This window comes from Nelumbo lutea, chromosome 1 (genome assembly GCF_056320005.1).
Source record: "Nelumbo lutea isolate HS-2025 chromosome 1, American lotus-T2T, whole genome shotgun sequence".
Taxonomy (NCBI): Eukaryota; Viridiplantae; Streptophyta; class Magnoliopsida; order Proteales; family Nelumbonaceae; genus Nelumbo; species Nelumbo lutea.
In genome coordinates this window covers 98,496,043-98,522,790 of record NC_142684.1, presented here as the reverse complement: position 1 = coordinate 98,522,790, position 26,748 = coordinate 98,496,043, and the positions used below count along the sequence as shown (strand labels likewise).

The 26,748-nt window shown below is 40.5% G+C and overlaps 1 long non-coding RNA gene and 1 pseudogene across 6 annotated transcripts; one reads left to right on the top strand and one right to left on the bottom strand.

The window, feature by feature from the left end:
- Positions 1 to 4,707: 4,707 nt before the first annotated feature.
- LOC148876345 (purple acid phosphatase 2-like) lies at positions 4,708 to 16,129 on the bottom strand (annotated as a pseudogene). Its single transcript, XR_016106464.1, has 5 exons — positions 16,038 to 16,129; positions 8,729 to 8,778; positions 7,316 to 7,546; positions 6,275 to 6,401; positions 4,708 to 5,215 (listed from the first exon to the last, which is right to left on the bottom strand). The product of XR_016106464.1 is annotated as a purple acid phosphatase 2-like (transcript).
- A 538-nt stretch (positions 16,130 to 16,667) lies between these two features.
- LOC148876344 (uncharacterized) lies at positions 16,668 to 23,662 on the top strand. Of its 5 annotated transcripts, none has more exons than XR_016105847.1 (5): positions 16,668 to 17,409; positions 18,208 to 18,341; positions 19,691 to 19,950; positions 22,458 to 22,568; positions 23,281 to 23,662. It is a non-coding gene; the product is annotated as an uncharacterized LOC148876344 (long non-coding RNA). The 5 variants fall into 5 exon arrangements; XR_016105846.1 differs by having other exon boundaries at positions 16,670 to 17,409; positions 19,691 to 19,816; XR_016105849.1 differs by lacking the exon at positions 16,668 to 17,409 and adding an exon at positions 17,665 to 17,923.
- The last annotated feature ends 3,086 nt before the right edge of the window (positions 23,663 to 26,748 follow it).

Here is a 26,748-nt window from a genome sequence, read left to right as displayed (position 1 = left end):
AATTGACTCGATTCTCATAGACTCACCCCCTGGGGTGAAAGCGATCAGTTGTAAGTGGATCTACAAGAGGAAGAAGGGCCCTGATGGAAATGGTTGAGACCTATAAATATCGGTTTATAGTGAAATGTTACACTTAGAAAGAAGGAGTCGATTATGAGGAGACGTTCTTACTTGTGGCCATGCTTCCAAAAGTTGAAATATCAAATTTGACTCAATAATCAAACAATTTGATTTTGAGTAAAATCCGAATCAATCCTGTGTTTATAGAAAGATAGTGGGAGATAAGGTTATATTTATAATTCTGTATCTAGACGATATTTTTCTCATTGGTAATGATGTAGGAATGTTGACTACGGTGAAGATATAACTTTCGTAGAAATTCTCTATGAAAGATCTTGGAGAAGCCTCTTATATCCTAGGACTTCGACTCTATAGAGATAGATCAAAGAGAATAAATTTTCTTCAGGTAACCTCGGTGAATTTTCTCCTCAATCTTGTCCTTGAGGCTACGGTAGTTCTCAATATCGTGCCCAATATCCCTATGGAAGTAACTGTACTTGTTGGGATTCCAATTGGCGGGTTCTCCCCACATCTGAGGTGGTCGTCTAACATACTCAACTGACTTAATCTTCATGAGCATCTCCCCTCTCTTTTTATTCAATGCAGTATAGTTCCAGTTCTAAATGAGAGGGGTGCGAGAATGCCGACTTGATGATCTACTACTTCGTTACGGGGACCTGCTTCTTCTGTGAGGCGACTTGCTTTGTCGGTTGTGGTGGTATCTGTTGTGCCGTGGCTACCTGCTCTTCTTCCTCTATTTGCTGCTTCCCTATTCGTCTTCTAACCTCTTCCATTTTTCACTTAGCTCTAACTGGAATCCGAGCACTTCCTCAACCTTTGTGAACTTGGTTGCTTGATTTAGGAACTCCTCCATGGTGGCTGAAGGGTTCAACTCGACCTCTCAATGCAAGTCAAGGTGTCAAATGTTGTTAACTACCATGGTGAGTTGGATGGTTGGGTCGAGGCTTAGGATCTATAACCGCTCTAGGTTGAACCACTTGATATAATCCTGAAGCTTCTCATCAGGTTGCTGGACCACATTCGGGAGGTAGGTCGTTGACTTTAGACACCACTTGCTCGTTGCGAAGTGGGTGGTAAAGAGATCGACGAACTGGCTCCAACTCTTAATTGAGCCCATAGTTAGTACCGAGTACCACATCTGAGTTGTGCCCTAGAAGATAGTCGGGAATGCCACGTACAGGCTCGCATCATTGGCCCTGTGGAGCTGCATCAAGGCCTGGAAGTTGTCGAGGTGGTCGACCGGGTCAGTTGTTCCATCATAGGACTCTAAGCTTGGGACATTGAAATCCTTAGGCCATGGGGCCGTGAGGATCTCAGCAGCCAATGGTGAGGTGTGGGTCATCGGTTGTGCTGACGAGGTGGTGATCTGGTTTGCCTCCTTTTCATCTTCCTTCTTTGCCTGCTCCTTGTCCTTTGGGGTGAAGCAACTCTTTCCAGTAATGTAGAGAGATAGTCTACAACACCTCCTTCTGGACCCCTCGGTGGAAGTGGTCATTTTGTTTCCAACCGAAGAAATCATTCAACCGGTTTCCTCCTACTAGACGTAGGTCAGGTCTCAGGCTTCTGAGGTATGGGTCCTCACTTGATTGTAGTCATCGTGGTGGCAAGGAGGACCCAACACTTTTTCTTGGTTCTAGTGAAGGTTGCCTTTCTACTAATTCCCATTTAGGTTAGTGGTGACCTAGTTCTATTGTTGTCATTGTATCTACACTCTGTGTGCAAGTTGTGGCTGCACCCTAGCCATTGTCGCAAAGCGACCTAGACATGTTCATGGGTCAGGCCAGGCTTTGCCTCCTTATCAACAAAAAATGCACAAGCCCGAGCCCGACCCGTATATAAAGCTCGAAGCCCGAGTTGTACACAAAATGTCTTATTAATTAAATTTTATTAATAATTTAAGAAACATATATATATATATATATTATTATATAACATAAATTATTTTTTATTATATGTAATAGTATGGGCGGGTTTGGGCCCGGGCTAGGCTTATTTGAGAAAGCTCGAGTCCAAGTCTGCGGCCCCGAAGTTTTGTCCAAGCCTGAAAGGTAACGGGCTGGGCCGGGCTGTCGGGCTACCCGACCCATGAATAGGTCTAAAGCAACCTTTCCATTGATGCATTCGCAAGTCCATCCTGCGGATGTATTGCTCCCGCTTGTTGAACTGGCGGCCGTCAATCCTAGTGGAAATGACATAAGGCTCAAGCAACAGGAGAGGTGCGTTCTTGGTTGGCCAAGATGCCAAGCATAGTCAAGGGCACGGTGAACTGCTCAATGGTAATAAAGGGGACCTCAACATGCATCGTGGGTTGGTCTTACCCCCAGTGGTCGCACTGTCCACACATGCATTGTTGTTGGTGTTATTAACGGGGTTGTTGCTTGAAGATGCCATTGAGTTTAGGATTTTAGCAGACAAGTGAGAACTCAACTTTTGTGTAATGTGTTCCCACAGACAACATAAATTGTTGGTGTGCAATCTGGTGCTCCCTACTGACAGATAGCTCAGATGCCGAGCTAGGTAGGTTGCTTGGTTAAGTTGTAAGAAAAAAGTGATCAGAGTGTTCAGGTTGCTTTACTCGGGGTGGGCGTTCTGAGCTAAGTCAGTGAACTGGAGTTTGATAGCAAGAAAGCTAGAGAGATAGAGTGTGTGAGAGCTAAATCGCATGTACTTTTCCTAGTTGTTGGGATACCTTTATATAGGCAAGTTGTCATGATCCTCACGAAGTGTTTGCGAGATCAATGGCCTGTCTAATTTGGAGGTGGTTTCATGCTCAAAGGGGGACTCCGCATAAGTTGGTAATGCTTATTTGGTCACGTCTAAAGCAAGCAGAGCGGGAATTGCTTTATCATCATGGCATCGTGATCCTGGGGGAGTCGAAGACGATAACCTGCTTAAGGAGGACGTCGCCCTGCACGTTGAACAAATCGCTAGCTGAATTTGGGTCAGGTTGGTGGAAGCATATCACCTCTTACGCTGACTTGGTATCTTGTCGTGTCGTTCGTAGCTCGACTTGCTGAGGTGGGGCTGAGGTCGTCAAGGTGGGTGTGAGGTGTTCGAAACGCTCCCAAGGCCTGCTTATGTGGTGTTGAGAAGTCACTTGGCTGTTATAAGATGCCACATGTCATCACGTCACTATAGGGCCCCTCATGAGTTCTCATTCCATTTCTCTTTTTCACAAATTGCATGGCTCTAGATCCAAAAGTTTCTATGCTCTAATCTTGACTAATAACTTCATTTAAATTGGGATCAAGGCAACCAAGTCAATTCAAACCTAAAAGGTCTTGGACCCTTAACCATGGGGGTATCAATTTGAAGAACAAGCGGAGTGTGGTCCGAAGCTAAGGTTTTGTAATAGAGTTAGGGAGTATTTCCCTCCAAGCTTCATTGACAAGGCCCAATTAATTCTTTACCAAGTGGTCTTTTAACCAATTCTACACTTAGTTTTGCTCATTTTTGTTAGGAGGGGCATAAACGAAAGTGCTATACCACGATTTTTTCGTAGAAATTTCAATCATATAGATGTGCACCATTCTATCATTAGAGACAAGGTTTTTAATATCGACTTGGAGAACGAATTGGTCAGGGATCCGGTTTCCGAGTTAAACGATCAGCCCGCTCTGACAAAAGAAATTAAAAAATTAATAAACGATCAAAACAATTAAATGGTTCGAACGATTCAACTGCCCAGATCAACAGTTTGTTGACTAAATCAATGTTTTTGACAAAAATCCAGTTTTAGGGAAAATCGGAACCAGTTCCCAATTTTTTCGGTCCGACCTTCCTGTCAAAGACTTTCCTAAAACCCAATGAATCAACAAGCAAAATATCATCAAAAAACAAAAATCTAGCTATCTTTTTTGCACGCTCAGGATTGACTTAGTTTCCATTAAAACTGAAGTGCATCGTTGGGATAAAGGCAAATAACACGACCTCCAAAAGTGTATATGGTAAGAATTGACATGATATGGTTGGTCCAATTCGGAATAACTTAAGAATGATTTTTTATTTTAAAGGAACATTGATTGGCGAAAAGAATCTCTTGAGAAAAGTCATAGAATTTGGGTTAACCATTTTTTTGATGAGAAAGAATTAGGATTTTCCTCGTGAATTTTTTATATATTGAAATTCACCAACCTTTTTGTTGCATTTAGTTATTTTTTATTATTCTAGTCTCTTTTTTTTGTTGCTCCACAAATCTATATTACCCCTATACTTGGTTAGCACTAGCAGCTAAAATTTGATCATTTGGCTCAGTTTGGAAGGAGTACTGGAGTGCAAAATCTTGTATTTTGTATTATTTTATATGTATTTACACTACATATTTGTATTCGTACTCCTTCCAAACTGAAGCTTCTCGCTGGCACTGATCTCGTAACCCAGGTTAATAGGGAAATCTCCGAGGGAAGATTGTTCCTGTAATAGTATTACCAAAATTAGTACTGCTGAACAAGAATTTGTTCAGTGCACCAGAGACTGGCAATACAGAATTTGGTAATCAGCTAATTTGTTCTAAGGCCAAGAAGCCACTGATTCAATGGAGGCTACAAATGACATTATGTGCTGAGTAAAAGAAAATATGTTGTTACAGAGAATAATTAGATGAAAATAGTGAAATACAAAGAGGTGTGACAACCAAAACCAATATATTGTAGTTGGGGTATTTATTCAAGGGATTGTAATAACAAAGAAAGGAATTGCCTTCTCCGGAGCTTTAACTATCCGTTACTATAATATCTTTATAGTGACGGAAAATCTCTTTGTCACTAAATAACATATTTTGGTGACGGAATGTTAAATTCGTCACTATAGAAGTATTTATAGTGATGGACATCATTATACATCAGTCACTAAAACCCATTTTTCTTGTAGTGGACGCAGCTTTGATTTCATCCACAGGGTATCAGTACCTGTTGAAAAACCATAGAGAATTACGGTGCCAGATATAAATGTGTCCGGTTTTTTATATCGAAGATGGCATGACCAAAACTGGCCTCGCGGTATGCTGAATACTCTGGTTGTGGTTCCGACATGCTGGAAATCAACAAAAAGCAGAAATAAGCATGCAGTGGTGCACACACACACAGAGAGTACACTTGCCATTTATAATGTTGTATGCAATGTTTGATATACGTTCCTGCAACATTAATGCATGTTATGTGTTAATCTACAGTATGATTCATCAAACCATTCTCCTCTATTCCTGATGAAAGGAAAACTTGTAGCAAGAGATAGCCAATGTATGTACAACCGAAGAACCAGTGGTGCTAAGTTTCAGTAGTTATTGCAATTACCCAATCTATAGAACATTGAAAGGTATTGGCTCCAAGTTACCTAAATAAAGTTTACAAATTTGAACTTGTTCAGTATGTTCATACAGAAGAAGCCATGGTTAGTGACAAATTTTAATCATGTCTGCTAATCGGCATGGATTAAAAAAGTCGTTCATACACAAAAATACTTTTGTTTTATCCACTAGAAAGGAAGACTTTCAATTGTATTTACGATCTAGATAATGGCTATGCGGGATTTAGAAGAAACCAAATATAGAGAGAAGTACAAAGGCATAAGAATCCAAGATAGCTCAAAACTAATAGCACAACAGACCAGAAAGCTCATATTATGATTTCAATTTCCAAGATCGCCCAGGAAATTTGACTACTATCATGAAAAAGACATGGATAAGGCAGTTACTAGTTAACAATAAGGAGCTGACATGTTGAAATATATACAGATCAGTGTGAGAGAGTGTGAACTTAAAGATCATTCATAGGCATGGACATCACCAGAAGATACAACATCAACTTTGTATTGTACAAACCATGGCTCAAACACTACTCTCATGCTTTCCCCTTCCATATAGTGAAAGGTCATAGCTGTTATACCATGGTGAATACATAAGAACAATTAAGCAGGGCGTCTCACTCCTATTTACTTTGGGAAGCTCCTATGTAAGCCATTGATATTGAGGAGTAAATTTTCCTGAAAGTGGAGGGCTAGGCCTCATCAGGAAATATCTCCATACAAAGCACATCCAACAAAAGCTAATCACTACTTTTTTTCAGGACTTCTTATCCAGGATATTGCTTAGACAGTGCCAAAGCAACATAAAGAAACTTACGCTCTGTTGCAAATATTTCTTCAGCATGCTATTCATATTAATCAAATTCTAGTAGTGAACATATTTTATCCTTACCATATGCCGAATATGAAGATAGGACAATAATGTATGCTGAAGCATGCTTAATTAAGTACCAAAGTGGAGCAGTACTTTGTGATGCTCTCTCTATATGGCACATGAGCTTAAAAGGTACTGCTTCACCCTGCAACAAAGCCACCACCATTTTCTTAGTTTAAACTGTTCAAGTTCCATGAAATTAAAGTTACACTACATCCAAAATTAGCCCAAATTGCAAATTAGCTCATACGTACATAAAGAACGGGCAGAATGATGCAAGGATTATAGAGTTTTGGGGTCAGTAGTATAGATTCCGAAGTTCTCACTCTCCCCAGGGAAAAATGCTCGTGCATAAGCATGATTCTATATTATTGCTTAGTTCTATTAGAGAAATGATCACTTGTGCTAATAAGATGTAAGGTAAATAAGCCTTTCAACTAGAGATGAGGTAAAAAGATGGTTTCAAAGAAAAGAAACATTCCCTCATCTCATAATTAATTGGTTTACAGAAGTTTCAATACACCCCCTATGTAATATTGGTTGACCACTTTGCAAATAAATAAAAACCCAATTGGTTTTGTAATTGTTAAACATTAATTGATTTAACCTAGTCAATCTCAGAATTGAGATCCTAATAGAATGTATTGATCAAATCACCTTGAATGGTACAGCAGCCTTGATAACCTAATTTAATAAAACTCGGAGCAGAAAAGTTTCATTTCCTTTTTTTGACTGATCCAGAGCAGATAAATATTAAGGTAAAATCATAGAAATTGAGTTCCTTAAGCATCCTTATTTACTGAAAGAAATAAAAGAAATTATTTAGACAAATGAATTTGACCTCTTATTTTATGGCCATCTAGGTCTCAGCTGTGATTCAGGACTTTGCTACATATGTATTTCTCATTTAATTTCTTTACATGATTATCAAATCTACTACTACATTACATTAACATTAGAACAGAAGAAGTGCTCTAATCTAAATCTAGATCTTAGGAGATAACATTTGTTAACCATACTCATTTTTTGCAATGATTTAGATATACTTAAAGTACCTACAATTTCAGTATCAAAATCAATGTCATGATTCCCTGTAGTCCATATCCAAGGTTGATAAGCAGCACTTCTCTCAACAAACCTGCCCCATGTATCCCATCTGACATTGTCATGAAATGGACACATATCAGCATAAGAGAGATCACCAACAAACAATAGTGTTTGCCCTTTCATTTGGGTTCGATTCATAATGAGTCAATGTCCTATTTGAACCAAAAGTCTGACCAAGATCCCCTACACAAATGATACCTGAAAGTTAAGAAGATATGAAAAATGCTAAAGATGCATAATCAGAGAGCAGGATGGGGTGAGAGTGTATGCTTGGGGAATGTTCTTACAAATATAACCAAACAAGATGCTATGCAAGTATAAGCAAATAAATCACCAAAAATATTCATGTTATTTTGATAATCAACAGAAAATAATTTCATACCAACAACCCTACATCCCAAAAAACTGAACAGTAGGGAAAGAAGAGATAATACAATTATAAAGAAATATCAGTAACAGATATTACAACGAAAATCTCATGCCTGGTGTTCCCCAAACTAAGCATTCCCTAATGACCCCTGACTTACCTAATGCATCTACCAGGGCATTTGTAAACTGCGGAATGAACCGTTTGATTTGTCTTCTAAAGTCTGCACTTGTCTGATCGAAGTTCTACATCTGCAGGATATTTCCTCCTATATCTCAACCAGCTTAATATGACTTGGCAATCTCCTTCAACTATGATTTTTGTCCACCCATGTGAAATCACAAGCTAGCTTCAACCCTGGTAATAGTGCCAATATTTCAGCCTTCAAGGAGATACCAAAACTAATTGGACCTGAATAGCTAAGAAGGCTTTTACAACCATGATCTCAACTATCCCTCCAATGGCCATTGCTCCTGGCAATTGAAGTTTAGCTTTAATTCCCTTCTCCATGAGCTCCCTCCTCCTCTTGTCTGCTTGGAGCCCTAGGTCGAAATGCTGCCACTATTTTCCAACCTCTCTTAATATTGGTATCGGTGTGATGCCTTTGAACTCCTCACATGCCAATGCCCAATGAACAATTTTCACCATTACAAATCAATAGAGCTAATGTCAAGTTCATCTTTTAAGATCCTTGTATTCCTTTCCCCCCAATGCCCCATAAGATGACAGCTCTTGTGCAGTGCCATGATATTTTCTGTCTCTACGTGTGATATCAAATCAACAAAAATAATCATAGATAACCAATCCTACATTACAGATCAATTCCTGCAGTTCAATTTTCTATTTTAATTTGTTGGGGTGCTATTTTCTGTTGGACCGGTTGTTGTTTCTTGTTTGATTTATTTAATGAATTTTCTTTACCCAAAAAAACAAATGTTTTCTTAAACTAAACCAACATGGTTAAAAGAGAGGTGGAAAAAAGTGAAGCAAAGTGCTACCTATAAGACCAAAAGTATATGGAACATCTGGGCCAACTTTTGGAGGAGATCTGAACTAGAACTGCCGCACGGTGGTACTTGTGCTTCCTACGAATTGAGGAACATCGGACCAGTGATTCCTACGAGACAAGAAGATAGAAATGGTTAATGAAACACCCACCTTCAAGAAGATAGAAATGGTTAATTGTGCAATGATGGATATACCCTGAAGTGTAATTGTAGAATTTGTAGGTCAAAACCTCGCCCTTTGCAAGGTACCTGTGCTTGCCATTTTCGCTTCAGTAAAGCACGGTGCTTGAGCCAGGTTCATCTTGACTGACCCAAGAGATAATCACTCGGGGTGCAAGTCGGGCGGGTTGGTCCGGGTTTATAATCAACCCAGGCCCGACTCCAAAATTTGGGCTTAAGTCCGAGCCGATGTCAAGTCCGATTTTCTCAATCCGAACCCAGCCTGTGCTGTATTTTGATGCATTCGGGTTGGGCTCAGGTTAGTCAATGAATTCACTCTAAAATCATACATATATATATATATATATATATATACAAATGTGTAGAATTAGACCGAATTTGAACTACCTAAGGGCCTGACCCAAAAAAATTAAAAAATCTGATTTCTTGGGCCCAAGCCCAGCCCATATAAAATTCCAGATTGGACCAATTCGAACTTGGGCTGGGCCCATCAAAGTTACACCCGTATCACTCCCTTCCCCTCATGATCTCCTTGAGTTATGTGAACCTTTGAAACGCATAACACTATATATATGAAATGATGCACGTAAAGAACCTTTAAATGTAAAAGCCCTAAATAAAAATCAATATCTAAAACTCAATGTAAGATGGATGTGTAAAAACAAAATGTAAATCCCAATGTTAAATGTAAAAATCAACATATAAAATCTAATGGGATATGCATGTGTAAAAACTCAATCTCACCTTATTGAACCACTATTTTTCTTTAATTCTCAAGTAAAAACCAATGTGCGATATTCATTACCATTTGTTAATTACAAAAGTGCCACTATTTAATTCCTTAAATTTTCTACTAATTACAAAGGTGTCATTTATTTATCTCCTTGAATTTTCTATTAATTACAAAAGTGTCATCAAAAGCAATCATTGTTTCTTTTTTTTTAGTTATGCATATGGCATTAAATTTTCATATAAATAAAAGAATGCTATCAATTGGGTTGGACCTGATGCGCCTAAACCAATTGGGTCAATTCGGATTCGGCTTTTGATATATTGTTCTAATTCTTATCGGGTCATAGCCTATTCCACCCATTCATGAATTACAAATATATTATTTTTATATTGCAGTTTTGTAAATTTGTTATATTATTTATTTTTTTTTTATAAAAAGCATGTATATATGATGAAAATAGTTGAAAATATACTTGTAGTTTTATTTTTCTTTATTTAAATTGTTTTATTTTAATTTTATTAATCAAATCGGATTGGATCAAATTTGAAAGTCCAACTTCCTCATCGGATTCAAATTCAGACCCATGTTTTGTCATATCTAATCGGATCTTCGAATTGAATCTACAATTAATAGTGTTGAATTTGATGGTAAATTGGTCAGGTTGAATTTGATGGGCCCTAACCGATTGGGTCAGTTCGGTTTTGGTTCATGGTATATTGTTCCAATTCTTATCGGGTCGGAGCCGGTTGCACCCAGTCACAAATTAATTTGGGCTCGTCTAAAATTATATACATTGAATTGGAATTTTACGAGTCTAATGTGAGCTCGGGATGGGCTACAGTATTGGGCCAAAGCTTGAGCTAAAAATTTGTAGGGTCAAGCCCAGACCAAGTGTAAAGACAAAACTTAGGACGGAGCCTACAAATTTTGGGCCAAGCTAGGCCTTTTCATCTACACCTCTTACATCTCAAATGAAACCCATGGAATGAAAGCAAACTAATATTTTAAAACATTTCCTCTTCTCTCAATCTCTCTCTCCAAGAATTCCACAACTTTCTCCCATCCTCCCCCAATTCCCCCAACTCCTCTAATAATATACACTTGTTAAAATGTCTTAGTTAAATGTATTTTTTAAGATTTTATTAATTATTATTGATGAGGGCGGATTTGGCCCTCCAGTGAAAATATGACACCTGGTACCTCATGCTAATTAAGTGTAGCTTCTTGACAACTAGGTAGCTCGCCACTTAGGGGTAGCTCGACACTTACAGGTAGCCTGGCGTCTTATGAAGAGCTCGCCACTTAGGGGTAGCTCGGCACTTACAAGCAGCCTGGCGTCTTACGAAGAGCTCGCCACTTAGGGGCAGCTCGGTGCCTACAGGCAGCCTGGTGTCTTACGAAGAGCTCTCCACTTAGGGGTAGCTTGGCATAGGTAGCTCGCCACTTAGGAGTAGATCGGCATAGGTAGCTCGCCACTTAGGGGTAGCTCGACATAGGTAGCTCACCACTTAGGGGCAGCTCGGCATAGGCAGCTGGCCACTTACAGGCAACCTGGCATCTTATGAAAAGCTCGGCACTTATAGGAAGCTCGACATAGGTAGCTCGCCACTTAGGGGCAGCTCGGCGTATCGCAGGAAGATCTCCTGCCCGACGATTGTACCTGATAGATCCGAAGACCTGCGCCCACGTCTCTTGCCAGGCGGCGCTGTGCCTACTAGCCTTGAGAGCTATCCCTTGCCTGGTAGAGTAGTACCGTGCAACAGCTGCCCACACCCGCCGCCTCAGCTCTGGCAGTAACGGCTGTGGCAGAGAGATAGAGGCAGTTAAGCCTAACTTGATAGAGGCGGTTACGCCTGATTTGACTAGACACCGCTATATAAGGACTCTGACCCCCAATGACAAGGGAAAAAAATGGAAAAATGGAGGTAATCCATGCTCTCTAGCTCCCTCATTTCTCTCCAAGCTCCCTACAATTAGAATGCTAACTTAGGCATCGGAGAGTCCCCACTGGGAAAATACCTCCAGGTCCTCTGATTCAGTTCTCGTAGGAGCCTCAGCTCTCGCCGCCTACAAAGGAGAGGAGATCACCTCATGCAGAGGGCAGTCGGGTTGCGCTACACCAAGGAGCTCCACCATCCCCTGAGTTACAAGCCGCCTAGGAGCAGGTCAAATGAAAAGTCCACCAAGGTAGCTCACCACCAGGTAGCTCGTCACCAGGCAGCTCACCACCAAGGAGCTCGTCACCAAGTAGCGCACCACCAGGGAGCTCGTCACCAGGCAACTCACCACCAGGGAGCTCGTCACCAAGTTGCTCACCACTAGGGAGTTCGTCACCAGGCAACTCACCACCAGGGAGCTCATCACCAGGTAGCTCACCACCAGGGAGCTCGTCACCAGGTAGCTCACCACCAGGGAGCTCCACCATCCTCTCTGGGGAGCAGGCCAAATGATGAGGCACTTAGCAAAAAAAAAATTGATACATCACAAAAATTGGTACGTGACCAAAACCGATTACATCAATTGGCGTCATTTGTGGAACACGCTACAAAAAGCTAAGTTCTCATCCTACAAAATCTAAGTTTTCATCCTACAAAAGTTAAGTTCTCATCCTACCGGCGCTAAGTCATATTCTCCCAAAAAGCTAAGTCCTCATTTTTTAGAAATTGAAGCTCTCGCTTTATAGTTTACATCTTTTATGAACTCAAAGACTATGCAGGGAGCCAGCAGACTAAGTAGCTCTACCAACTTTCAATTCAGATAAAACCTCATCAGTCCTCTCCACAAGGTCCCCTCTACAAAGATGAGCTCTCCATGGCTTCCGTGGGAGTTGGCGGCCAACATACTACATAGGCACCCTTGCTGGTTGAGCCTTCCAAGGCTACCGTGTGAGCTGGTGACCTAAAGTTAGTAGTGTTGCCCCCGAAGGTCGAGCTCCTAGTAGCTTCTTGTAGGAGTGGGTGACCGACATTACGAGGCTGATGCAACACAATCACGGGTAGCTCACCACCTGGTCAGCTCGGCACTTCATAGGCAAAGCCTACGGGCCACATTACTGCTTAAGACCCAGTCGCCTCTTCGGCATGGGCAAAGTAAAAAAAGAGTGGACTATGAGTCTCTCCCAAAGCCTACGGGCCACATTACTACTTAAGACCCAGTCGCCTCTTAGGCACAAGCAAAGTCAAAAAGGAGTGGACTACGAGTCGCTCCCAAAGCCTACAGGCCACATTACTGCTTAAGACCCAGTTGCCTCTTCGACACGGGCAAAGTCAAAGAAGAGTGGACTACAAGTTGCTCCCAAAGCCTACGGGCCACAATACTACTTAAGACCCAATCGCCTCTTCGGCATGGGCAAAGTCAAGAAGAGTAGACTACGAGTCGCTACGGGCCACATTATTGCTAAATACCCAGTCGCTTCCTCATCATAAATTAGCAAAAGTGAACTATAAGTTGCCCCTAGAGCCTAAGGGCTATACTACTGAACTGGCGGAAACCTCCTCACCTTGCAGGTAGCTCGCCACTTGCAGGCAGCTCGCCACATACAAGCAGCTCCTAGAGCCTAAGAAATTGGATCAGCGGTTACTAGCTTGTCGACTTACGGGCCAAAAGGAGAAATCTACTCTCTTTGCCAAGTTACTCTTAGCTCGAGAGTGGGGGGTAAATGATGAGGGCGGATTTGGCCCTCTAGTGAAAATATGACACCTGACACCTCATGCCAACTAAGTGCAACTTCTTGACAATTAGGTAGCTCACCACTTAAGGGCAGCTCGGCACTTACAAGCAGTCTGGCGTCTTATGAAGGCCAAATGACGAGGCACTTAACCAAAAAAAATTGATACATCATAAAAATTGGTACATGACCAGAACCGGTTACATCAATTGTAAAGCTATTATTTGTAATTTTAAAATTGTTTGTTTTAAAATTTAAGTAATTAATATAATTTAAATATTTAATTATATTAACTAAATCAATAATTAATTGATTTATCATAATTAATTAATTAGTTAATTTAACTAATTAAAAAACATTAAATTAATTTGCTTCATTTATTCAATTAATTAACATTAAATCTACCTAAAAATAAAATTATTAAATGTGTTGTTGTATTCTTATCAGCCCCTGCGTGGTATGGCCACTCCGCTAGTAATCACATAAAAGGAAATAAAGACAACAATTTTAAGTGGGGAATCATCAAAGAAGCAAAAAATGCATATTTATACCTATATTTTCTTGACGCCACTTATTTATACCTATTTGACTATCTATCTTTTATACTAAATATATTTCTTCCCATATTAAAAGGAGATTGCATTACATTTTGATCATATAATATTAATTATATATAGTTGTATCAAATTTAAATTCATGTGTTTTTTAAGTTTTTCGGGTTGATTTAAGTGTTGTTTAACCCATAGTCGGATGTACTCGTCATAAAGCACGCCTCACATGTGTGAGGAGCAGGTCTGATCTCAGCATTATGTCAATTTTGAATTTGCATACTGTATCACATATGGAGTAATATTTACTTGCACACACACACGTATACTACAGTGCTTGAATTGTTAGTTACAAAAATAAATCGAAATCATATTTAATATGATGATGCATAAATCATATAATTTCTGTTTAGGTTATGATTGAGTTGGCTTTGGATGCCATGTGGTCGCACTATCTCTTCGGCCACATCAGTGTTGTATCACTTCCGCGGCCCAACCTATCTTTTCAGCCACGTCAACACCATGTCATGTGGATAAGCGTGACCAAGATAGGAGAGCGGATAGGGACAATTCTGCTGGGGATTAGGTCTTATCTCGAAAACTTCGACGGTTAATCTCATCTTGACAACATTGAAAGCCTTACCCGACTAGGACATGGATCATTGACTATAAAAAGGCACCTCCTAATCAAGGTAAGGGATCCGAGTTTTGACTCTTATATTGTTACTCTACCCGGACAACCACCATTCTCTAACTGTTTGGCCTGCCCGCCCACTGCTTTTTATTGACTTGAGCGTCAGAATATTTATCCAGCGATAACTCCTCGGACCTCTGACTTTTTCTTGGTTTCAAATCTCATTACACGACTTCATCCTTTCACCTCGACTCCGCCTAACTGGTAAGAATTATCTGACAGTGACCTCAGTTCTTACACTACCGAGAATTGGACAAGAAGATTTGTTTTTTCTTTAAAAAATAACATTCTGTTGTTGATTCCAAAAATTGGAAGAAAATCAAAAAACAAAATTCAAAACATGTTTTGTTTTTTTGGCTGATGTTAATTCCAAAAACAAATGAAAATAAAAACATTCATATTTTACAACGCTCCATAAATAACTCAATGAATTTAAAAGATCATTGATAGATGGTTTCTTTCCTATATAATACACCCCATATTAAGCATATCCCACGTGTCAATATTTTAAGCCTTGAAATAAACCATCAGCTTAAAAGAATAAATATTAAACAAAGCACAAAGGGTTACTTGGATCAAACAGGACTATTGTTGCATGCCAACAAAAGTGTGTTCATGTGAAATCCATGGTTCCACACCCACACGTATGTAGAATATTGTCCCGTTCTCTTGTGATTGATCATGTAGCTAGGGTTGCACATCTATACTCGTGCAACTTATATATATGTAGGGCCCATATATACGAAGCACCAGTTAACATGCCAAGAATTGGAAGCAATCATTTCACTTTGGATCACCACAAAGGATTTCTCATATACGGCCACCTCTCGAGCCCCCTCACAAAAGAGCAATCATTTGCAATAGATTCGAAGCAATCATCTGCAATATATTGGAGGCATCACATCAATCGATTTTTAATTTTAAATGTTGATGTATTTGCATTTTACTGAATACAGAAATTGTTTTCTTATCACAAAGGAAGAAGGGTCAAACCACAAACCAAACCAAACCAATGAGATAAACAAGTTTCAACAGATGTTATAGGATAAAAAAATAAAAAAAGAGAAAAAACACCTGTTGAGGTGAATTATAACCAGGAGGAACACGAAAGACATCCTCACTAGTGATTAGCAAAAGCATGAGTGCCCCACTAAGTAATACAGTCTATTTATAAATCGTCTAACCAGATTTTTCTACGAATTTTCATCCTGATGCGCATATTTACTGATTAAAACAATGTCAATATTAATAACTATTGGGACCAGAATAATACTATTCATCTTCCCTCCCATCACACATAATTATTGGCTCGAAAAACCAATCTATCATCCAAATCATTATATACTGTGTAGCCATTGCCATTGAAGAGCAGGGACTTACCCCAGATGGTGAGGCGAGCTGGGCAAGCCTCTGCGCATGCCGACGTAACAATTCCTGGTTTCAACTCTTCATCATGCACCGCTTTTCTTCTCTAAGACTTGATGAAACGTATGTCTTGGGCTAGAGTTGATATCTCCATTGCTGTTCGGATATCAGCAGATACAGTAGAGAAAGACGACGGTGTAGCCATTGCCATTGAAGAGTAGGGACTTATGCTAGATTGTTACAACTGTTTTCTTCGCCACACCATCAAGGGCCATCCGTCGTGTCTACAACCCTTACTTCAATGTCCAAGTGTGTACCTAATATGATTTTTTATCTTTTTAATGTATACCTTCCCAAAAGTTTAACGTATACTGAATTATGTATTTATGCTTGTCATTTATTTACAAGTTGCCTTTGTGTGTCATCTTTATTGTATTTTCTGTGTTATTGTTTATTACTGAGACTTAATCGTCGCATTCGAGCAACACCAGAGCCCCAGATGGTGAGGCCAGCTGGCGTGGGTCGAGGCCTCTACGCATGCCGACGCAACAATTCATGGTTTCAACTCCTGATCATTCACCGCTTTTAATCATAGAATTTGACGATTACCACGTCAAAAACAAATACCATCAAATCAAACCCCCTGATCATGTTCAGTTTATGACGGCTTCGCTGCCGAAGCAAGTCCCCACCTTCCCTCCTCGTCTCCTCCCCTTTTAAACCCTCCCATCTGAGTCCAGAGTTCAGACCACCTCTCCTCGTCCTCGGTCCTCGCTTATCAAAAACTCCTACCCTCTCCTTCACTATCTTTTGGCTTTCACAGGAATTTTCCCAAACACTTACTGTCTATCCGTCTCGAAGATGGGCTCCTGCTTTTCCTCCGAATCCAGCAATTCCTCTGCTTCCCCAACAGTCAAAGTCATCTCCGCCGAGGCAAGCTCCGCGAGTACACATCCCCGTTACGGTATCCCACTATCCCAGGCCCTCGAAATGGAGACGTCGCTGTGCTTCATCTGCAACTCCGACTAGCTTTTCTACGAGAGCCTTATTCCACCCTTGCACCCCGCCCAGCAACTCCAGCCTGGACAGCTCTACTTCGTCCTCCCCCTCACCCGGATGCAGTACCGCCTGATGGCTTCCGACATGGCAGCATTGGCCGTTAAAGCCAGTACTGCCCTCACCCATGAATCAAAGAAAATTGGTAGGAGGGGTAAGAGGATTCGAGTTTCGCCTGTAGTTTTTGAAGTGGACGTGAGAGTAGAAGAAGATGAAGTTGATGATTGCAAGAGGTCCCAGAGTAGGGAGGTCGGGGTTTCGAGATATGGGTTTGTTGCTAAGTTACAGAGAAGCGCCTCTAGACGGGCTAGACTTGCGGTGCGATCGTTTAAATCGTTTTATGCATGAGAGTATGCATATATAACTGAGATCAGTATTCTCTGTATTTTGTCTACCTGTGACCGGTCGTATGCTTATCATTCTACGCAGGTGAGCTGAACACAGTTCGATCTCTGTTTCTCCTTTTTATTTTTCTTTCTCTATTATCTCTCTGGTTCAAATTTCTGTTTACTGGGATAACTTATACATATTAATTAAAATCTCAGAAAAAAGTATTTTTTTTTTTTTATTGCATGAAAAACAAGTGTGAATATTTTTCTCATGCATTTTCATGCATATGCATGAGAAACAATTGAAACAATTGTCACTAGTCTATCCCGTTCTTCTCTGACCACTTCTCTCTATGGAAAGACCAGTGAGAGAGTTGATATTTTTGAATCATCTCTCTCCCATGAGCTGCGAAACAAACCCAGAACCCAAAACCGCTTTCCCCTCCTCTGCTCTGTTTTTTGGTTTGGGTTTATCAGACGACGGAGGAGGGGTTCTATTTAGTTTTACGTTACACAATTGTATGAGTCGGGAGGCGGCGAAATCGTCAAAATCAATCAGTTTGGCGAAATTAATACTTGGCTTGGCAAAGAAAGAGAAGGGAAAAGATCTGAAGGTGGCTTTTTTTGTTGAAATCTTGTTTTTTGTTTGCTACGAGTATGTGTGTTTCTTAGGTACTACGTTTATCCGCCTCGTATATCTATCTATTGCTGGTTTTATTTTTGGTGATTTTGAAAGGTCGGAGTGGTCGCGGTAGGTACGTGCTAGTGGTTCTTTCTTTGCATTTTTTTCCTGTCTGATTGTTTATTTTTTATGTCGTGAGTTGTAGAGATATAGCTCTCTTCAATCTGGCTGTTATCTTCAATGCCGTGAGTTTAGATTTTTTATTTTTTTGGACAGGGTTAGATTTCTCTCCCATACGCCTGGAACGTCACAAACTTACAGAGACTTTATAGCTTCGGATAATCGGAGAGGCTGAGGAAGGGATGACGGTTTCGGAATGGAGAATACGCTAAGCTCTGCGATTGATGCGCGTAAGCAATTTTACTTCATCTCTATTTTTCTGTATTCGTTTCGATTTCGGCTGTTAATTTGTTGCAATGTTAATTTGGAGTTTGGTGGATCGGGTTACCTAGGATTTTTATGTGTTTTTGAAGCTTTGATGAATTTCTATGTGCTGATTCAGTGTATTCTTCCGCTGTTTTGGGATTATGTTTAAGCTGACTACAATTTTTTGAAGTGAAAATTCGAATTCCTTTTGAGCAAATCCATGCACGTTGCACGGTATCAAACCCCTATACTCTCCTCTACTATTTTCAAGGAGTGTAAATCGGTTCCTATTAAAATACCGAAAACAAAGCTTATAATTTTCCAATGTGGGATAAATTCAAAATTAGGTTTTGTAAGAAAAAAAAAAACTAATTTTTCAATCAAGCAGGTGCAATTTCTCATATAATTGACCAATCAAACCTATTGGATTTAATCTCTTATGAGATTAAAATCCAACACTTTTTGCTAGAAAAATTGCTTTTTTGGGATTTATGTTTATAAAATGGAGCCTTTTCCCTTCATCTTCAAGTTCTGACCTCCTTAGTAAATTGCTTTTGTACTCTGTCACATTCTATAGGTACCTGTTATTGGTCCGAAAGTGTTGTGCTTAGTTCTATTGTGATTTGTGAATTATGTTTTGTTCTCCATTGCCACCATTGTTTTCTTATGTTTCAATGGTTGGCTCCCATGCATTATTTGTTCCGGCACTCAAGTTTAACTGATATTTATATAACTTCTACTATTATCTGGAATGGTCATGGACATTACATAAATCTGCCTCTTCTAATTTTTTTCCCATTGACCTGGCTTTTGCATTTCGCTTCATCATTTGCAGGGTTTGCCTTGAGGCTCAGAATTTTGGTGTTCGATTTGTTTGTAGGGTTAAAATGACTGTCTTTCATTATGGAGAAAACGCAAACATTACTTGACCATTCCTTCTTTTAAACTTTCTGACCTGCAATAAGCAGTAGGCTTACCCTTTAAGCCTATTAATTTACTACTTCCTCACCCCAACTATCAAAGTTTATTCTTTATGTAATCTTTCCGCACAAAAGAGGCAAATAGTCCTGCCTAAGGTAATTCATAATTAAACTCAGGATCAGTTTATGCCCTACATCCTTTGATTCAGTGTTTCGGTTGCATAAGGATTTGTGTTGGGAGAGGGTTTGTATGAAATGGAGCCGATTGATTTCAGTTTGGATTAGGATCTTAATTACTGCTGGTGTTGTTGTTAGTAATTTTAATGATGAAGGTAGATATTAGGGTGCGATAAAAGTCAAAATTCCCTATCCAGATCCAGTAATTGATTGTATTCTGCCTTTGTTGGTTGCAGAGCCCGTTCCAGTTCTAGGTGCTTTCTAGTTATTATTGTAAGGGTTTCTTCACCACCGATTCATCATGACGATCACGATCAGGAGAGGGGTGGCACTAAGTCCAATGAAAAATACCAGCTGAGTTGGTGAACTATCCTCTCTCAACTTCTTACTTTTTTTATTCTCACTTATTTAGGTTTTTGTTTCAGATTTGGTTCGTCTTCATTTTTCTAAGGTTTATTTTCCATTTATAACGGCAAGAGAATGTGATTTGTATCAGGTATTATAGTTTAGAATTTATAGAATAGCCAAGTGTTTTTTTTTTTTCTTTTGAGTAAATTATACTCTAGAGCTTGGTTGGTGTCCATGGACGCCTCTTGATTTTACCTTCTTCCTTGACTTAAGTTGTTTTATATAGATTTCTTGTGATTTGGGTTCTTCATTCTTCTTTTTTATTTATTTTAACATCTATCTTGATTTTTAGTTTTCTTAGATAGAGGTACACATTTTGCCCGTTTTCTTTTTTCTACTTAATTTTGTTGAGGCAACTCTTTTGTACAATTAATTGGTTCCTTGTGAGATTGTTCTAGGGTTTATTGAAATTGAAATCCTGTCGTAGATTGTATAGATGGTTGAGTATAATCATATTATGAATATATGTTATTCTAAAGATTAAATAAATCACAAAATTATTTTTATTCACCTCCGGTATATAAGTAATTATACAATAAATGTAAGATCATACAATCAAGTTTGACTTTAAGTTAATTAACCCACAAAGGTCTTTAATGTGAAAATTAAAAAAAAAATGTCATATTGGCATCCTCCCAAGGTGTGAAGGATGTGTCTCAATTAGTTAATTAACCCACAACCTTTCTCTACTGCACAAGGTTTTAAAAATCAACCCGGAAATGGAATCATTCTAGCTACCGGTTTTCGGGTTAGCGGTTTAACCATCCGGGTCGAATGGTTCGGACGGTCTGTATATTAGAGCAAATGTTTATATGAGATTTGCCCTAATATGCAAACCTCATGTAAGAAAGAAGAGATGTCGGCTGAGAAAGAAAAAAAATAAAGAAGGAAAGAGAGGAGGGAAGAAGGAAGAGGAGGAAGAGGATTCGATGCTCACCGACAACGATAGTGGCGATGGCGACGGTGAGGCGGCAGCAACAGATGCAGATCTGATATCTGAGTTCTTGGATCTCAAATCTGAGATCTGAGTTCTCAGATCTTAGATCTCATATCTGAGTTATCGAATCTCAAATCTCAGATCACAAATCTGAGTTCGTGTCTCAAACTGAATCTCAGATCTAGGAATGGCAACTGGACCTCCCCACCCTGTCCCTGTCCCCATCCCCACTAACGGGGACAAGGTTATCCCCATCCCCATCCCCGCGGGGATCCTCATTCCCCATGATTTTTTATAATATTAACTATTTTATGTTTATTTTTTATTTTATTTAAAAAAATAAAAATAAAATAATTAAAATTTGTAATCCTATTAGAAAATATTCAAATATATTCAACCATATTTTTAAAGATATTAATATATAGATGTATGTGTACATATATACATATATAACATATGCATACATATATAACATATATATTAGTGGGGATCCCACGGGGTGGGGATCGGGGTTCGGGGTCCCCGTGGGGCAGGGAGTGCTCTCCCCATCCCCTCTAACGGGGATGAAAATTTCCCCATCCCCATCCCCACCCCATTCGGGGTGGATTCCCACGGGGATCGGGGAAATGGGGAAAATCGTCATCCCTACTCAAAATTGAGTTCTCTCTGCATCTTTATATTGCGAACTGCTGGCTGGGTCAAACGAGTAGACGGTTTGACTGTTGAGTTAGTGGTTTTCTGACAAAGTCAACGGTTTTTTACCCAAGAACGAATTAAGGGTGAAATGGAACTGGTTGCTTGGACGGTTTCCGGGCTGAGCGGTCCGACTGTCCGAATCAATGACGATTCAAAAACATTGCTACTGCAAGTTCCATCTGTCCCAGCAAAATCTTTTCAAACCAAACTACACGCAAAAAGATTGAGAGCCACCACAACCACCTCAACTTATCCTACCAGACTACTATTCAACTAATTGCTTCATTGAAATGTGGTAGGTCTGATAAGGCTACTGAACTATGGACATCTGAAGGAGCTCCATAGAACCATTAAGCTACATGAGCGAGCTATAGTTTCAGCTGACCTTACTGTTACCTCTTTATGAAGCTATCAATAGGTCAGTGATATTCATGTTTTGGGAATATGTCTCTGCCTCAGCTGTCATTTGACATCTTGGTTCTTGGTTATGTTTTACCCAAAAAAGTACATTAATGAAATTATCCAAAAATTTTTGCAGCAGTTCTATCATCATATAGTCTTTTTCTTTCTTTTTTTCTTGTTGGTAAGCATAACCTCATCTGTAATTACAAAACGCAAAATCATTATGATTTGTTCCTTTCTTGCCTTCCACACACACTTGAACTTATAATTGGATCAGTACATGAAAGCGTGTGTACAGTATATTAGTATTGTGGCCAGTCTATTTATCTGGTAATTTAATCGAATTGATCCTTCAGAAAATAAGCTAAGAAATTTCCATTTTGTTCCTTAAATAAGAAGTAAGGTTTGGATTAACCATCTTTATATTATGTATGCTTATGGGTGCCTGGTAAAAATTTTGTTAGAGGAGGCAATAAAAGTTTTGTATTGATTTTATTAAAAGAATACCTCTTTATATATAACCTATTTCTTCTTTATTCTATATTATTTCTATTACGAAGAATCAAGAAATGGGACTGTCAATGTGATTGCTATCAGCTCACTGGAGTAGACACAACACTGAGAGAATTGAGGAAGATCTTAGCTTCAGCATGTGCAAAAAACTTGTGGAGGTAAAACCTGAATCTTTTGTCTATATTATGAGTTACTTTTATCACTATGATTAAAAGGATTGTCTTAGATAATCTGCAAATATGCAGAGGAAGTTGTAGCATTACCCCAGATAAAAGAAATTAGTACTAAACTGTTCTTAAAACATGTAGAAAACATAGAACTAATGTTCTTCTCTCACAATGATAATTCATCTCTATATTGGGATTCTAGATTGTTCATATTCGGAGGCTTCAAGGGATTGCAATTAAACATTTTATTTTCACTGATAAAAAAATGAACATTTTATTTTCAAAATTATTAAGAAGACAACTAATATTCTAAGAAATTTTCTCAGAAAGTCATTAGGAGTTTACGACCTTGAACAGGATATGCCAAGCCATAAAATCCTTTTATCTTAATATTCAAACGAATAGCCATGTCTACTGATGGCAATTGGCCAATAAGGTTTGCCAAATTATTACTTTTTCTATATGTATTGCCAAATTATCTTCATTCTTATGGGTTGTATTTGCTTGCATTGATAACTCTAATGTGTGGCTCATATTTGATTATGTGCTTGGGCTTGGTTCGTGCTTCTATTGATAACTCTAATGAAGTATATATAACTGATGGATAGATATATACATCATTGAACAACTTGTATGCCTTGGTGATTAATTTTGCATCTTATATTTCAGAATTTACTATCTTGATTTTGAAACCAATATACAGATGATGAAAAGGAACATTTGGGTAGTTCCAAACAATAAGGATTTTGCACGAAGCATGAGACTTATCCTTAAGTTTCAACTCCAACCATCTATAGGAGGCGGCATCTTTGAACCAGGTGGATCATCAGAGCACCTACCTTCAGAATTCAGAGGCCTTCAAGTTATATTAGCTGATTATGATGACTTCAATATGGCTGTGACATGAAAGTTCCTTGAGAAGCTCGGTTGTCAATTTACTATTGTTTCCTATGGGTTTGAATGCCTAAGTGCTTTGAAGTTTGCAACTAGAGTCCCAAAGTTACAAAGCCGGAGCTGGCTATTGATTATATAGGTCACATATGAAAAAACTCTAATATACAGGTTACATATAACAATCTTCCATATACTCCTCTACAGAAATCATGTTGTTTTGTCGCATTTTATTTTAGAGGTTATTTTAAGTAATTTTTATTTTTCCATTAAGATTTGTTCAAATTGGTTGTACTTAATATCTTACCCAAGTGGTGTGGCACGATTCGGGCACTCTTAGCTGGTTATTGATTGGTTCTTTGTTGGCAACGGGCGACACCTGAGGAGAAGATGGGAAAGAAGGATTTCTGGGGATTTACCCGGTGGGAATACTCCGATGCTTAAGTCAGAATGCAAGGGAAAGAGAAAAGAAGAATGCGAAAGTTAAGAGTGTAGGTCGTGCTTTATCACTGTGCTCGAGAGATTAACTCGCAAGCAAAGATGTATTCAGTTTTAGAGTATGAGGGTGCGAAAGTATTCAAAAGTTTGACGATCCCTCTTCTCTTTTGCCTTGAGGGCTTTTATAGGGGCATTCTTATCAGATCGGGTGTAACTGCCACTGCGCCCCTACCACAACCGTTACCTGCCAAGGCTGCGCAGGTGGCCATTGCAGCGTACTCGCTTGGATGAGTGGCATGTCTCTAAAGGGCAGCTGCGCCTCCGCCTGCTAAGAGACGTGGGTGCAGACTGTCGAAAAGACAGAGACTACGCCGTCAGTCAAGGGACGTGGCACAGTCTGATCAGTACAGCCTGTCAGATAGAAGCTTCCTGAGGAACGTCGTGTTGCCCACTTGTGAGCTACTTTGTAGCGAACTTAGGAATACTTCAGGGTTACCCTTATTAGAATTGGTCCCTGGGATGACTTATTTGCTTGGGGGCTTGAGCGATCTGGTTTCTCTAGCTCGCGAGCTAAAGTTTTCTCGGAATATCCCCTTTGAGGTAGTTCGGGGAATTCGGAACTCGCGTTGTAGTGAGCTCTTCCCTCAGCGAGCTGCTTTATAAGCTCGTCACTTAGTTGTTACCAGGACATGATGCTGAGCTGTTACCCATGCGGAGTCAGGTCCACATGTCATTGTTTCGTAGGTCAGGTCAAATCATCTTCCATCAATTGCCCCCCACTCCTTGAGCTAAGAGCGTTGCCTTAGCGCAAGGTGTTCATGAAGTATGATGGACTGATTTGACCGAAATTCAAACTTGATTGACTACTCACATTAAACGCATTCATGGGAATCATGAGATTTTCTGACTTTTTGAATTTCGAAAATGTGCTGAAGTAGCTCTTAACTCCGGATGTCATGCAGCTGTCATTACCTCAATCATGGGAGACGTGCAGCCAATCGCTTTTCGATTCTTAGAAGGCATGCGGTCAGTACACCTGCGAATCGTCGAATCTGCCTTAATCCGGGCCGTTGATTCGAAGGCGTGGAGGCTATAAATAAGAGGGCCCTCTAGGTCTCATTTTCCCTCACGCCATCTTGCTATCTTTGGATTTTGAGGTCACGCATCTATCAAGTCTACTCAAGTTCCTCAGTTCACTTCGTCCCGTCCCTTTCAGTGAGTCTCGATTACTATCAGGCATGTCTGGGTACCTGTACCACACTCATCATCGGGGCGGTGACCAAGATGATGATGCTCCTTCTAACTCGGGGGGAGATTGGGAACGGGCCCCGGGGGCCCAAGAGACCTCGGGTGACGGAGCCTCCACTTCCCGGGGAAGGGAGCCTGATACTTTCGGCCCTTCCTCCATGATAGAGGGGAGACTTAGGTCTCTAATTAGCTATTTCCACATTCCTAGGGACCTCATCTACTGTCTTTCCACCAATAACTTTCCGTTGGAGCATGGTCCCAATGAGATAGTTATCTACTAGGAGCAGCTCGATGCTGACCTGCGTCTCCCCCTACACCCCTTGATAGTGGAGGTGCTAAACCACTTTAATGTCACCATCGATCAACTTCATCCCATCGCCATTCGGAACATGGTTGGGATTATATCCTTGTGTTGTGAATACTGTCTTCCCTTGAACCTCTACATTTTTTCTGTTATCCTTTGCATAAAGAATGCCACTCTTGGGGCTCCATCGGAGAGGAGTCTCTACTTCTCTCCCTGTCGTGGCTACAAGCTCTTATACGAGCTTCCAAATAAAATTCCCGCCTAGAAGCGGGATTATTTTTTGGTCCGCAACCCTGAGGGGTGGCCCTTCCGTACTTCTTGGAGGGGCGCCATCCAAGACTCCGGGGTCGAGCTGGACCCCGACACTCAAAAAATGATGATGTCATGGGCATCAGTTGGCTTCCTTTGTTCTGATTACTTGACCGAGGAGAAGCTCGTGCAGGCCGGCCTGAGCCCGGGTAGGTTGCCTCTTTAGGTCGCGTAGTACCTTGTCACAATGTTGTATATATGTGTGTACTTTGCTCTTACTGAGCTTGACACTTTATGGTTTCTTCTTGGCAGCCATCATGTCTAGTGTTGATTCGCGCCGCCTTCTGTCAAGCAACCAGAGGCGCAAAGTCAAGAGGTCACGCCCCAACCAGACTTCCCCCTCCGGGGGTACTGAGTTTGGGTCCGCCGAGCTGGGCTTCACCTCTCCGCCGCCCGAAGTTCCACCGCCTCCATCCGAAGGGGGTGCCGACAGGACCAACCTCGAGGAGGGCGAGCTCCCGTAGCAAGAGGTAGCCCCTTCGGGTTCCTCTCGGACGTTTCTCTATCTACAGCTCCCAGTGGGGAACTGGAAGGGCATAAACTACTTCGTCGTGGCTCGTAGGAGGAGCCGGAGAGCGATCTGCAATGAGGAGGTCGCTAAGTGGGGAGCGATGGAGCCTGGGGATCTTGCTGCACTCGTTGCTTCTCACTGTATGGTGGTAAGTGGTCCTTCTATCTTCCTTTGTCCTCTTTTCCTTTTTTGCTGTCTTTTGACTCCTGTCTCTTGTTGTCAAGTAAACACCACCATACACGCCATGACCCTTCAGACGCACATCCACTCCTGCGATGCTCATAACCAGAAGGTCAACATTCAAAAGCATCAAGGCGAGCTCGACCGGACTCGGGGCGAGCTCCTTCACACTCTCAAGGGGAGTGAGTCCTAGGAGCTGTCCGAGACCAAGAGGCGAAAATTGCCAGGCTTTCTGAAGAGAGCACGCGTTACAGGGAGGAGTCGTCAAGGGTGGCAGTGGAGAGGGAGCT